Source organism: Chiloscyllium punctatum, chromosome 33, assembly GCF_047496795.1.
Source record: "Chiloscyllium punctatum isolate Juve2018m chromosome 33, sChiPun1.3, whole genome shotgun sequence".
Lineage (NCBI taxonomy): Eukaryota > Metazoa > Chordata > Chondrichthyes > Orectolobiformes > Hemiscylliidae > Chiloscyllium > Chiloscyllium punctatum.
In genome coordinates, this window is record NC_092771.1 from 12,211,917 (window position 1) to 12,227,750 (window position 15,834).

A 15,834-nucleotide genomic window follows, 5' to 3' on the forward strand; every position below is an offset into this window, starting at 1 on the left:
TTCCATTGAATTCAAATTCTACCATCTGCCATTGGTGGGATTTGATCCCTGTTCCCAGAACATTACCTAAGGTCTCTAGATTAATAGTCTAGTGATAATAGCACTAGACCACCATCTCCCTTTCAGGACAGTCCCCTTGGCTGTGGGGGTGTAGAACTAGGCAACACAGACTCAGAATAAACTACAGCACATTGAGTACTGAGATGAGGGGGACCTTCTTCATTTGGAGGGCTATGAATCTTTAGAATGTGCTGCCTCAAGGACTGTAGAGACAGCCATTGAGTGTGCTTAAAACAGAGATCGATAGATTTCTAATTACTAAGAATATCAAGGGATATGGGGGCTGTGTGAGAATATGTCATTAAGGTGGATAATCAGCAATGACCCAGACGAGCAGAGCCAGGCTAGCAGGGCTGAATGGCCACCTGATGTATGTTCCTACGTTTCTGGAACACCCTATGTATCAGCACTGTCGATTTAACTACAGCCACATGAACCACAGCAGTTCCAGAAAGTGGTTTACCACCATCTGCTCAAAGGCAATTAGGGACAGGCATTAATTGCTGGCATAGCCGTGCAGTATGTCCATCCCAGAAAATGGGAAAAAAAATTGAGGAGGAGTATTTGTCAGGTTCCTTCGAGAACTCCCTGTTTCCTTGAATAGTATGAGATTCTTAATGCCAGCCTGATTGTAAAGGGAAATCAAAATCTCTGTTTAATATCTCATTTGGAGGCTGGTCGCTTGAACAATGTTACACAGATCAAACAGGTGCGTGGGCAGATTGATTATTGCACAGATTAGATTAAGTGACTCATGTGGAGAAAAATACTGGTTCAAACATTATTAGCAGAGCGCCTCACTTTTATCCTGTAACATTTTCGAAGTACCAGAAACAGAAAGCATTTGTTCAACCCTCAATTCAAAGTTAACTACATAAACAGATATTTAAAAAGTTGAATTAAAATCCTCGTTGGTAGCAAGGTTACTGCATCAGGTAGACTTTGCATCGTTCATTCTCATGGCACAGTGATTACCCCATTGACATCAAGGCCACTTCAATTGTGAAATTGCTCATTCTTACATGCAGCATAGAAGCCCTGTGGTGCAGAAAGAGGCCGTTTGGCCCATTGTGCCCACACTGCCCCACCAAAGAGCATCTCATCCAGACCCATCCCGTCACCATAACCCTACATTTACTGTGGCTAATCCACCAAGTTTGCACATCCCTGGACACAATTTGGCACAGCCAACCCACCTTACCTGCACATCTTTGGACTGTGGGAGGAAACTAGAGCACCGGTGGAAACCCATGATGACACGGGAAAAATGCACAAACTCCACACAAATAATTGCCTGAGGCTGGAATAGAAACCGGGTCTCTGGCACAGTGAGGCAGCAATGCTAACCAACTGAGCCACTATGTCACCCTATCAAGAACTGGACAGGGGCCTTGCTGCCTCTATCTTTGTCCCCTCAAAACTGAGGAGGAAAAGTATGTTGGTACACTACGTTTCATTTTGGACTCACCCAAGAATTAAATGTTGCTCATTGCCACACACATTCCAGAAAAGTAGAACCTTAAGTGTTTCTGGCCTATTTTGGATAAATTACCCCTTGCAAAACCACCAGCCTCCTCAAGGCTTAAACAACGATATGTGGAATAGATGGGCTGTCTTGTGAGGAAAGGTTGGACAGACTGGGCTTGTTTCTATTGGACTAGGCGGAAGTGAGGACTGCAGATGCTGGAGATTAGAGTCAAGAATGTGGAAAAGCACAGCAGGTCAGGCAGCATCCGAGGAGCAGGAGAGTCGATGTTTCGGGCAGAAGCCCTTCATCAGGAATATTGTTTTTATTGGAGTTCAAAAGAGTGAGGGGCGACTTGATTGAATTGAGTAAGATCCTGAAACTTCTGACAAGGTGGATATGCAAATAATGTTCCCTCTTATGAATAGCTCCTGAACTAGGGGGCCACTGTATTAAAATTAGCACCCGCTCCCTTACAGCTGAAGTTAAGACAATTTTTCTTCGTCCCAGTCTTTGGAACTCTGCCTCAGAAGGTAATGGAGGTTGGGTAAGTGAATATTGTTAAGGCAGAGGTAGATAGATTCTGGGTAGGCAAGAGAAGCAAACGTTTTTGGGAGTTGATAGAATTGTGGAATTCAAATTACAAACATATCAGCTCTGATCTTATTGAATGGCAGAGCAGGCCACTCCTGCTCCTAATTTGTGTGTTTGGATGTCCTTCCACTTGGCCTGGCTTTCTTCCACGTATAAGAGAACAACAAAGTCTCATCGGAACCTGAACAATTCCTGCACATCACAACCAAAGAGCAGAAAGTCAATAATATAGAAGGACCTACTGTCGGAAGATACAGCAGGATATAGACTAGCTGGAGGCATGGGCAGAGAAATGATTGATGGTATTTAATTCGGCAGATGTGAGGTGAGGCATCTTGGAAGGTCAAGTACTACTGGAAGTTACACAGTGATTGGCCGAACCCTTAGGAGTACTGATGTTCAGAGGGATCTGGGTGTGTAGGTCCACAGATCACTGTAGGTGGCAGCACAGGTAGATCAGGTAGTAAAAAAGGCTTATGGCATACTTACCTTCAGTGGAAGGGACTTTGAGTAAAAGGATAGGCAAGTTATGCTGCAGCTTTATAAAACTTTTAGTTCAGCCATGCTTGGAATATTGCAAGCAGTTCTGGTCACCACACCACCAGAAGGATGTGAATGCTTTGGAGAGGGTACAGAGAAAGTTTCCCAAGATGTTGCCTGGTATGGGCAGTTTTAGCTACGAAGACGAGTTGGATAGATTGAGTTTGTTTTCATTGGAACGCAGGAGGTTGAGGGGGTGACCTGATAGAAGTTTAAAAGATTGTGAATGGCATGGATAGAGTGCAAAGTATGAGGCTTTTTTTCCCAAAGTAGAGGGATCAATTACTAGAGGACACAGGTGCAAATTGTGCAAGGGAGGGGAGGTGGGGGGTAGGGTGCAGATGTTTAAAAGAGATGTGTGAGGCGAGTTTTTCACATGAAGAATGGTCAGTGGCTGGAACGTGCTGCCAGAGGTGGTATTAGAAGCAGACACAGCAGCAGCATTCAAGAAGCACCTGGACGAATAATGAACAGGAAGTGAGTAGAGAGATATGTATCCTGTAAGTGAAGGCAGTTTTAATATGAAAGGGCAAAATGTGTCAGCACAGGTTTGGAGGGCCGAAGGGCTTGTTCCCGTGCTATAGTGTTCTTTGTTCTTTGTTCCAGCTATGTTTTTGTTATTTTGTTTCAACATTCATCCTAAATTGACCACTCACTTTGTCTGTGGTGCTTGCTAATCAGATATTATCAATAGCGCTGGATGTCCGAGCAGTGTTCAATTCTTAATCACTGTTTCTCAACTCCTCCTTGAACCATGGCTTAACCATCTGCTAGTGGGCACAATGAAAGGTTAACACATATTTTCATGAATACAAAGTGTACTTGAAAGCTTTAAGAATTATTTTTGAACCCAGCATCCAGCATACTAGACCTCCTCTTTCGTATTTGGTTTACATTGTGGAAATGTCCATGTTATCCATCCAAACTCAGGCAAATGCAAAAGATCTCATGGTATGTTTGAAGGAGAGTCTCCATTAAAAGCGAACTGTATCAATATGGCTCTGGGGTCATACCGGGGTCAGATTGGTAGGGACAGTATATTGACTCCCCCAAAAACTGGCAGGAGCAGAATTAGGGCATTCAGTCCATGCGTCTGCTCCACCATTCAATCATTGCTGATATGTTTTTCAACCCCATTCCCTTGCCTTCTCCCCGTAACTCTTGATTCCCTTACAAGGCAAGAACCTACCTGTCTCTGTCTTTAATCCACTCAATGCTTTGGCCTTCACAGCTCTCTGCTGCAATGATTCATTGTAGATTCACCACCCTCTGGCTGTCAAAATTCCTTCTCATCTAGTTCTAGAGTGTTGTCCCTTCACTCTGAGGCTGTGCCCTTGGGTCCGAGTCTACCCTCCTAATAGAAACATCTCCACCTCCACTGTATTCAGACCTCTCAGTATATGTAAGTTTCAATAGGATTCCCCCTCATCTTTCTGAATTCCATTGAGTACAGACCCAGAGTCCTCAACCACTCCTCATATGACAGGCTCTTCATTCCCGGGATCATTCTTAAAAACCTCCTTTGGACTCCCTCTAATTCCAGCACATCGTTCCTTAGACGTGAGGCCCAAAGCTGCTCACGATATTCCAAATGTGGTCTGACCAGATCCTTATCTAGCCTCACCAGTACATCTCTGCTCTGGTATTCTTGCCCTTGCAAACTGAATGCTAACTTTGCATTTGCCTTCCTAACTGCTAAGTGAAATTGCATGTTAACCATAAGAGAATCCTGAATTAGAATTCACAAGTCCCTTTGTGCTTCAGATTTCTGAAGCCTTTCCCTATTTAGAAAATAGTCTACACCTCTATTCTTCCAACTAAAATGCAAAACGTCACACTTTCCCACATTGTATTCCACCTGCCAATTTTTTGCCCACAATCCTAGCCTGTCCAAGTTCTTCTCCAGCATCACTGCTTCCTCAATACTACTTGCCCCTCCATCTATCTTTGTGTCATCTGCAAATTTAGTAACAAAGCCCTTTGTTCATTTGCCCAGATCATTAATGTATAACAAGTAGTTCATTAACCAGTCATATAATGATAATTCAACATTTTCCTATTATGTTTTTTTTAATTCTAGACACAATAAACTTGATTAAATACCATGGCTATCAAATCAATGTAAAACTATCTCTCCAGATTACAAAGTCACCATTGTCCCACTCTCTCATCAGAGAGACAACTGACAGTGGTTTAATCTGAGGGTCACTATGTCTCAGGCAAGGGGTGAAGTTGAGAGGGCAAGACCATCACAGTAACCTCAACCAGTGCAGGAATTGAACCTGCACTTGTGGTGTCTCTCTGTCTTGTAAACAAGCCATCTAAGCAAACTAATCCCTGAACCACTGCTGTAATAACATCATCACTATGAAGCAATCGGAACATAATCAATTTGGCCAAGTCCGAATTGCAACCAGTTTATTTTCTGGAGGGCTTGTCACCCTGAGATCCAATGACTTCTCTCACCATATTTTACCAAACCCGCTACACCACTCTGGTGTCTCTCACATCCAATTCCATCCCATCAGTCCACTTGGCAGACCTGGAATAATTCACCATTTAGCAGACAGCCATTGAAAGAACCAGATCCCTTGCGCCCATTGTGGACATGGACAAGCTCTGTCAGTCCAGAGTTTGTCCAGCAGGGGATGCTGACACTTGCCCTGGATGGGGGTGAAAAGGGGATGTCCTGTTGTGGACAGGATCTCGGAGGTTCTGCTGGATGGGATGGTGCTAACATTGGGCCAGCAGTGGAGTACTCGACACTGAACCATACCAGTCATCTGTGGGGATGCCCAGCAACATAGGAAGAAGGTCAATGACCACCTCCACTCAGCCAACGTGAATGCCACCATCTTCACTTCAGTACCTCACACTCACTCCACTATTCCTGCTTTACCCACCCACCACCAAAGCTCATGCCATGACACTCAATGGTATACCCGCAACATTTTCCGTGACTCAGTTACCCACCCTAAACACTGGCCCTGCATGCCCTCACTGCTGCCTCCTCACCCACTGAGGACATCTCACCCCCTGTACCAACAGTGATCACTGTGCCACCCACTTTCATCTCCCATTACACTCACCTCTGTCTCATTCCCCGAGGCAAACTCCTCACAGTAGGACAGGAACAGTTGAGACAGTGGTGTGCTGCATGTCTGTTGGCTCCTCCCTCCTTTTAGGGATAGGATCCTGGCCATGACAACAAAAATGGATAGTATTGGAGCTTTTCCTTGACTTACATAGCAGGATACCCCAGAGTCCTGGCTGTATCCATTGACTTGATTGGGGCCTGTCGATAATTATGACAAGATTCCTGGCTTTGTGTCTGCAACATTATAGTATTGAAAGAAAATAAGTTAATAAAATTGTCTCTCTCTCACTTTCTGAAAATCAACCTCAATACACCATAAGCCTTGGCATTTAGAGTTTAGACGAATAAATAGACGACTTAATCGAAATATATAAGATCCTGAGAGGCTTTGACAGGGTGAATGAGGAAAGCATGTTCTCTTGTGAGAGAATCTATATCAAGGGGTCACTGTTTAAACATAAGTGCTCACTTATTAAAGACTGAATGTATTTTCTTAAAGAGGATCATGTGTTTTTGGAAGACTCTTCCTGAAAAGGTGGCACAAGCGGATCTTTTGAATAACTTTTAGGGCAAAGGTGGGTAGATTCTTGTTAAACAAGAAGCTGAAAGGTTATTAGGAAGGAATGTAGAGTCATCAGATCAGTCATGAATGGTGAATGAGACTGGAGGGGTTAAATGCCCTAGTCCTGTTCCTAATTCAAATGTTCACATATAAATTTATGTTTGCATGTTTATTTGGTTCATTGTCAATGACAGCAATGCAGAGAAACTACATATCTATAAACTAAAGTGAGTCAGTCTATCATATACTTTGGGGTAAAAAAGTAATTTTTGCATGTGTTCTTAAGCACTGATTCCAATTAACATTAGCCTTTTCAGTTGTGTTTATTCATCTGACATTTTACTAATTGATCAACCAAAACCTTTCCACAGTCACAGTCAAAGGTGAGTTTAAGGAAATAATCATTCCAAGTCAGAATACCTTTCCTGTAGCCAACAATTACTAATTGTTACATACTGAACACACCAGAAGAACTGGTTCAGAACAAACGTGAGCAACGTAATCTCTATTGCACCATAGTTTCCAAGTTAGTTGCCTGCTGCACATTTACACTAGTTGGAATTTTATGCATTAACCTGCTTTACACCCATTCCCTGTCAGCTCGTTCAAACAATTGTTTGTGGCGCAATCATTTAATCAGAATCAGAACTACGTGACTGTGGAAAACACAACGTCACCAAATAAGGCAGTGGGGAACAAAATACTCAACCTGGTTGCAAGTCATCCCTGCACCATTAATTTCAACTTGGCCTTTTAACACATACTTGTCCAGTGAGAGCTGTGTTGGGAGGTAGTTAAAATGCTGGCAATGACTTAACTATTGAATTCCTATGTTCTTGATTTATACTTGCATTGCTGAGATGTGTTGCTATTTGGGCAAGTGGATCAAGATCAGTTACTCTCACTTCTCATTCCTCACTCCTCTTGCCTGAGCAGAGAAGATGGCTGAACAGGTGAAGCCAACAAAATATCTTTCCTCCTGATGTAATGGCAGAATTGGTGATGTTCGCGAATGATTGTTCAGTATTATTGACAATTCCTCAGATGCTGAAATAGTCCATGCACATATGCAGCAAGATCTGGACAACATTCAGATGTTGGCTGGTTAGTGGAAAGTGACATTTTCCCAACACAAGTGCCAGATAGTGACCATCACCAACAAGAAGGAGCATATCCACCTCCATTTGAAATTCATTGGCATTACCATCACTGAATTCCCCATCATTAATGTTAGGGGTTACCATTCACCAAAGATATAACTGGAAAAACTGTATAAATACAATGGTTACAAGAGCAGGTCAGAGGCTGGGAATCTGACAATGAGTAACTCAACTGTTGTCTCTCGAAAGCCTCACCACTACCTACAAGGGACAAGTCAGGAATGTGATGAAATACTTCCCACTTGCTTAGCTGAGTGGAAGATGGTTGTAATTGTTGGAGGTTAGTCATCATAGCTTCAAGACATCTCTGCAGGAGTTCCTCAGGATAGTGTCCTAGGCCTAACCATCTTCACTTGCTACCCCAATGACATTCCCTCCAGCATAAAGTCAGAAGTGGAGGTGTTTGCCAATGGTTGCACAACGCTCAGCACCATTTGCAGTCTGAAGCAGTCCATGTTCAAATACAACAAGAACTAGACAACATCCAGGCATGGGCTGACAAGTGGAAAGTAACATTCATGTTGCACAATTGCCAGACAATGACCACTTCCAGTAAGAGACAATCTAATCACTGCCCCATGACACTCAATGCCTTTACCATCACTGAATCTATCAAAGCGTTAACTATCCTGCTCCTCAGATGCTGCCTGACCTGCTGTGCTTTTTCCATCTGTAAGGCATGAGTCAGGAGTGTGATGGAATACTCCCCACTTGCCTGGATGGTGTCAAGCAGCTCCAACGACACTCAAGCTGCTTGACACCATCCAGAACAAAGCAGCCCGCTTGATTGGCCCTTTATCAACCACTGTTGACATCACTTTCTCCAGAACTGATGCACAATTGTAGAGATGTGCATGGTCTACATGCTATACAGCAAGAAATCACAAAGGTTCTTTTGACAGAACCTTCCAAACCTTGAGTCCCAAATGCGAGACACCATCATGACTTGGAACTACATCAATATTCCATTATTGTTACTGAGTCAAAATCCTGTAAATTCCTTCCCATCTGTACTGTGGGTGTATTACATCACATAGAATCCCGATAGTGTGGAAGCAGGCCATTCAGCCCACTGAGTCCACATCGACATTCTGAGTAGCATCCCCCTCACCGAATCCCTGTATTTGCCATGACTAACCCACATCCCTGGAGACTATGGGCAATTTAGCATGGCCAATGCACCTAACCTGCACATCTTTAGACTGTGGGAGGAAACCGGAGCACCCTGAGAAAACTCACACAGACACGGGGTGAATGTGCAAACTCCAAGTATTCAGTTGCCAAAGGCTGGGATTGAACCCGGCACCCTGGTACTGTGAAGCAGCAGGGCTGACCACTGAGCCACCATGCCACCCCAAATAGACTGCAGCAGTGCAACAAGGTGACTAACCACCACCTTCTCAGTGGCTTACTTTGCTTTTAGCTAAGGGCATAACATTGCAAAAAGCAGATTAAAGCAGTGGGCACAACTTCTTCCAGATGGATTTTTTTAAAAATTCATTCATGAGATGTGAGAGGATCACTGGCTGGGCCAACATTTATTGCCATCCCTAGTTGCCCTTGAGAAGGTGGTGATGAACAGCTTTCTTGAATCACTGTAGGCACTGTAGGCTGTTGTCGGCTGCAGAGGGACTTAGATATGATGCAGAGCTGGGCTGAGGAGTGGCAGATGGAGTTCAACCCTGCCAAGTGTGAAGTTGTCCATTTTGGAAGAACAAATAAGAATGCGGAATACAGGGTTAATGGTAGGGTTCTTGGTCAGGTGGAGGAACAGAGGGATCTTGGGGTCTATGTACATAGATCTTTGAAGGTTGCCACTCAGGTGGATAGAGTTTGTAAGAAGGCCTATGGAGTATTATCGTTCATTAGCAGAGGGATTGAATTCAAGAGTCGTGAGGTGATGTTGCAGCTGTACAGGACTTTGGTTAGGCCACATTTGGAGTACTGTGTGCAGTTCTGGTCGCCTCACTTTAGGAAAGATGTGGAAGCTTTGGAGAGGGTGCAGAGAAGATTTACCAGGATGTTGCCTGGAATGGAGAGTAGGTCATACGAGGATAGGTTGAGAGTTCTCGGCCTTTTCTCGTTGGAACGGCGAAGGATGAGGGGTGACTTGATAGAGGTTTATAAGATGATCAGAGGAATAGATAGAGTAGACAGTCAGAAACTTTTTCCACGGGTACAACAGAGTGTTACAAGGGGACATAAATTTAAGGTGAAGGGTGGAAGGTATAGGGGAGATGTCAGGGGTGGGTTCTTCACCCAGAGAGTGGTGGGGGCATGGAATGCGCTGCCCGTGGGAGTGGTAGAGTCAGATTCATTGGCGACCTTTAAGCGGCATTTGGATAGGTACATGGATGGGTGCTTAATCTAGGATAGAAGTTCGGCACAACATCGTGGGCCGAAGGGCCTGTTCTGTGCTGTATTGTTCTATGTTCTATGTGCTGTGGACAGACCCACAACGCCCTTGGAGAGGGAATTTCAGGCTTTTGACCCACTGAAGGAACAGTGATACATTTCCAAGTCAGGATGGTGAGTGGCTTGAAGGGGAACTTGGAGGTGGAATGTGCTGCCCTTGTCCGGAAGTCGTCATTGATTTGAAAGATGCTGCCTAAGCAGCCTTGGTGAACTTCTGCAAGGCATCTTGCAAATGGTACACACCGCTGCTACTGAGCAGTAATGGTGGAGCGAGTGAAGGTTTGTGGATAAAGTGCTTTATCCTGGATGGTGTCAAGCTGCTTGAGTCTTGTTGGACCTGTGCTCATCCAGGCAATTGGGGAGTATTCCATCGCACTCCTGACTTGTGCCATGTGGATGGGGAGACGGAAGGTGAGTTAGTCAGCGTGAGATTCGCAGCTTCTGACCTGCTTTTGTAGCCCCTTTATTTGTAAGGGGGTAAATGTGAGGTCATCTATTTTTATTCTGAAAAGAATAAAACTGAGTATTTTTAATTGTTGAAAGCTGGAAATAGCAATGGTTCTTAGGGGTTCACATACACAGTGCACAGAATCAAAGTAATCAACTGTGAATAATGAAAAAGAGTCAGTGGAAACATACCCTTCAAGACAAAAGAGCTCAATAATAAAAAGGAGATATTTCTCTAGCTATTGAAGCCCTTCCCAAACCATATCAGGAGTCTTGTGTAAAGTTCTGCACACCACACCTTAGAAAGGATTTGTTTGGCCTCAGAAGGAATGCTGTGTAGATTATTCAGAATACATCAAAGATTTAAGGAATATTCTATCAGACAAGATTATATAAATTACTTGGAATGAAGAAAGCGAAGATTGATTCAGTTGAGTCTTCTTTTAAGGATCTTGAAAGGAATTAATAGGGTGGATAGAGAGAGAACAAGCTTTGTCCAGTTAAAGAGTCTAAGACAAAGGGATATAACCTCAAAATCAGAGCCAGACCATACAAGAGGGAAGTTCAGAAATGCCCTTTCAAAGGTTGGCAGAGTTAGGAACTCTGCAGCCACAGAAAAACAGTTGGCGTTCAGATTTAATTCTGAGATCTGTAGATTTTTGTTACACAATGAGACAGAAGGATGTGACATCAAGGTGGATGGATGGTGTTCAGATACAGATTAGCCATCATCTCAAAGAGCGTGATAGAAGATTGAAGGGGTTCAGAAAAATTTTATAAGGAAGTTGCTGGGGTTGGAGGGGTTGAGTATAGGGAGAGGTAACATTTTCACACAGAGGGTGGTGCGTGCATGGAGTGAGCTGCCAGAGGAAGTGGTGGAGGCTGGTACAGTTACAACATCTAAAAGCATCTGGATGGGCACATGATTAGGAAGGGAAATGGGCCAAGTGCTGGCAAATGGGACTAGATCAATGTTGAAAATCTGGTCAGCATGGATGAGTTGGACTGAAGAGTCAGTTCCATGCTGTACATATCTATGACTGTAAGAGATCTGAAAGGCTTAATGATATACTCTTTTTCCTTATTCTCCAATCTCGCACGTGACACAGCCAGTTAGATTACTTTCTAACACAGTCAGTTTAAACATCTTATGCATTACAAATTGCAGGAAATGCAAATCAACAAAAACACATCAAAACAACAGGACATCTTGGTCCTTACTGCATGATACAAACAATAGTCTATCTCCATGACAAATGGGAAATAACACAAACAGAGAAATTCTGGAAAAAGTAGACCAGTGACAGAGTCAATAAAAACTGAAAGAATTACAGATGCTGTAGATCAGAAACATTCCAAAGGTTACGTCAAAAACAGAAATTGCTGGAAAAGCTCAGCAGGTCTGGCAGCATCTGTGGAGAGAAATCAAAGTTAACCTTTTGGGTTGAGTGATGTTCTGGAGAAGAAATAGTTAACTCTGATTTCTCTCCACAGATGCTGCCAGACCTCTTGAATGACAGAGTCAAATTAGGTTGAGAAAAACAAATGGAGGAAGGAAAGATTGGATTCAAAGAAAGAAAGAGAGAGAGAGAAACAAAACAATTACAAAAAACACAAATGTTTGAAACTTTTATTTTTTTTGAATATCTTTTCATTATCTCATGTAGGATGTAGGCATTTATGGCAAAACCAGAGTTGGTTGCCTATCCTAACCTATCTACAGGTGAACTGAATGGCTTACTAAGCCACTTTGAAGGGCAGTTAAAAGTTAACCACATTGCTGTGGGTCTGGAGTCACATGAAGGCCAGACCAGGTTAAGCCAGTAGATTTGTTTCCTCAAAACACTATAAAACAAATAGATTTTTTTTCCTCTCCCCTGCACAGTCATCATTATTAAGTATAATTTTCTATTCCAGATTTTATTAATTGCATTTAAACTCTACCCACTGCTGTGGTGGGATTAGCCTGGCCCTGTCCATTATTCGCTCAGTATTCTCTCTAATGCACCACTCACTTGCTCTGATTAATTGCGTTCAAGAGGCATGTTTTTTTTTCTGGGGAGGTCAGCCATTGCAGGAATTGCTAAACTGAACTTTACACTATTGAATATTGGCCCAATCCTTCTGTTAAAAATCACACAACATCAGGATAAACTCCAACAGATTTATTTGGAAGCACAAGCTTTCAGAGCGCTGCTTCTTCAGCAGACAGCTGTGCAGCAGAACCATAAGACACAATATTTTGCTATAAATTCTGTGTCTTATGGCCCTGCTCCACAACCACTGGTGAAGGAGCAGTGCTCTGAAAGCTAGTGCTTCCGAATAAACCTATTGGACTATGATCTGATGTTGTGTGATTCTTAACTTTGTCCACCCTCATCCAACAGCGGCTCCTCCACTCCAATCCTTCTGTGCTGAGCTGAACAGCTCAATTTCTCAAAATGGGAAATTTGAGGGGGAGCTCCTGTTTCCTGAAGATTGATGGTGGAACTTAGCAAATTGCCTACCAACCTATTGAGATTCATACCACCAACTGCAGGGCAATTTACAGACTGTTACATGACATCTATACATTCATATACTGAGTGCGGGTTTTAAACTTGGTATTACTGACCAAGCACATTCTAGGCCATCTATTTCTTGGCAGTCACTGGCACCTCTCACAACTTTCTTTTCCAAACCAGACATGCCTATTACTGATGAACGTCTACAGCACAAAAGTTGGACTCTGGCATGTTTCCCTTACAAAGCTGTTGTCATTCTATTCATGGCTAGAAGTCTCAAAATGTTTACCACTTAGCTCACCCCATTTTAATTTTGTTTGGTCTGAATTCATGCTTGCCTCTGTCACAGTTCAGTTTCAGGGAGGTTGGGGTTGTGGAAGGGTGGAGGGTGGGAATCAAATGGGCAGTTGGAATGTCGCAATTAAAATTTATCTTAAGCCCAAGTTTCAAAAGAATTTGAAGGAATGTGTGTGGGTGTGGAGGGCAGGACTTGTTGAATTTAAGATACAGAGATGTGCATGCATTCAAAACAAAATCAAACATCCCACAATATTTTAGGATGATAAAGTTATTAGGACATAGGAGGAGACTGTTTGTTCCATCAATCCCATGCTAGCTCTCTGGAGAGCAATCTATTCAGTCTCATTCCTCCCCTCTAGAACCCCTCCAGTCCATAATTCTGGAAGTTCCTTTCCCTCAATGCCAATTTTCTTTGAGGGGAATCTTTGATTGACCCTGTTTACACCAGTTTTGCAGGCAGCACATTTCAAATCATTGCCACTTGTGTCAGAAAACAGAACTTCCTCACATCCCCCTGTATTTTTTGCCAAACACCTTGATTAAAAAAGTGAAACAGGAGTAGGCTATTCAGCCCATTGAGAAAGTGAGGACTGCAGATGCTGGAGATCAGAGCTGAAAAATGTGTTGCTGGAAAAGCGCAGCAGGTCAGGCAGCATCCAAGGAGCAGGAGAATCGATGTTTCGGGCAGAAGAAGCCCTGATGAAGGGCTCATACCCAAAACGTCGATTCTCCTGCTCCTTGGATGCTGCCTGACCTGCTGCACTTTTCCAGCAACACATTTTTCAGCTCTATTAAACCCATTGAGCCTGCATTGCCATTTAATTCAATTATTGTTGGTCATCTATCTCACGCATTACCACCACGTCCCTTGATTCCATTAATCTCCAGAAACCTATCAATTTCTGTTTTGACCATGATCAGCGATCCTTTGGAGGACAGATTTCAAGGATTCATTCTGCACTAATTCCTTACCTCGGATTTAAATGGTCTACCCCTTATCAAGATTATAAAACCATAGGAGATAGGAACAGAAGTAGGCCATTCAACCCATTGAGTGTGCTCTGCCATTCAGTGAGATCATGGCTGATCTTATAAGCACCCAACCCCACTTTCCTGACTTTTCTCCCTAACCCATGATGCGTTTACTGATTAAAAGTTTGTCTCAGCCTTGAATATACTTAGTGACCTACCCTCAACAGCTCTCTGTGGCAAAGAATTCACCACCCACTGACTGAAGAAATTCCTCCTCCTTTCTATCTTCAATGTGTGAACCCTTATTCTGACATCATTCATTTGTTAAGTGATGGAAAGTGTCATTGACAGTACCAGCTCTCTGGAGAGCGATCTAGTCAGGCCCACTCCTCCAGTCTAGCACCCCTCCATCCCATAGGTCTGTAGATTCCTCAGCAGTAACCTGCTCAGTGACACTCAGTTTGAGTTCTGTAGTGATTGTAACAAGGTCAGCCAGGTGGACCTCAGAGAGTATGAGCTCCCTGATTGGGGCTGTTAACCTGGTCCAATGAGGGGGCTCTGGTTGACTGATATAAACAGGAGTATCAGACATCCTGTTCACTCTGAGAGCTAACTCTGAGGGAGCTGGACCAGCGTGAAGGAATCTCCACGTGGAAATGAAGGGTGACTTGGTGACAGGATACCGGCCTTTGTGGAGTTATTTCAGGTTCCACCAGAAGCCACTCACCTCCTGACCTCATTATAGCCTTGGTTCCAACATGGACAAAAACGCTGAATACCAGAGGTGCAGTGAGAGTGACAACCCTTCGCACCAAGGCTGCAATCAACTGAGTGTAGCATCAAGGTGCCATAACAGAATCAATGGGTATCAGGGGGCAAACCCTCCACTGGTTAGAGTTATTTGGCATTTAGGAAGATGCCTGTGGTTATTAGAGGTCAGTCATCTCAGCTCTAAGATATCTCTGCAGGAGTTCCTCAGGGTAGTGTCCTCGGCCCAATATTGCTTCATCAATGCCCTTCCCTCCATCATAAAGTCAGAAGTGGGGATATATGCCGATGATTGCACAATGTTCAGGACCATTCATGTCTCCTCAGATTCTGAAGCAGTCCATGTTCAAATGCAACAAGATCTGGACAATATCCAGGCTTGAGTTGATAAGTGCCAAGTAATATCCACGCCATACAAAATGCCAGAAAATAACCATCTCCGATAAACACTGCCCCTTGACATTCAATAGTGTTACCATCACTGAATTCCCCACTTTCAATATCTTTGAGGTTACCATTGATCAGAAACTCAACTGAACTCACCACATAAATACAAGGGCTACAAGAACAGGGCAGAGCCTTGAAATACTGTGGAGAATAACTCATCTCCTGACTCTCCAAAGGATTTTCACCATCTAAAAGGCACAGTCAAGAATGTGATAGATTACTCACTGATTGCCTGGATTGGTGAAGCTCCAACAACTCTTGAGAAGCTTGGCATCATCCAGGACAAAGCAGCCCATTTGTTTGGCATTACATCCATGAACATCCCTCCACCACCGACACTCAATCCTGATGAAGGGTTTATGCCCGAAACATCGATTCTCCTGCTCCTTGGATGCTGCCTGATCTACTGTGCTTTTCCAATGCCATACTTTTCAACACTCAGTAGCAGCAATGTGTAATATCTACAAGATGCACTGCAAACATTCACTAAAGATCCTTACATA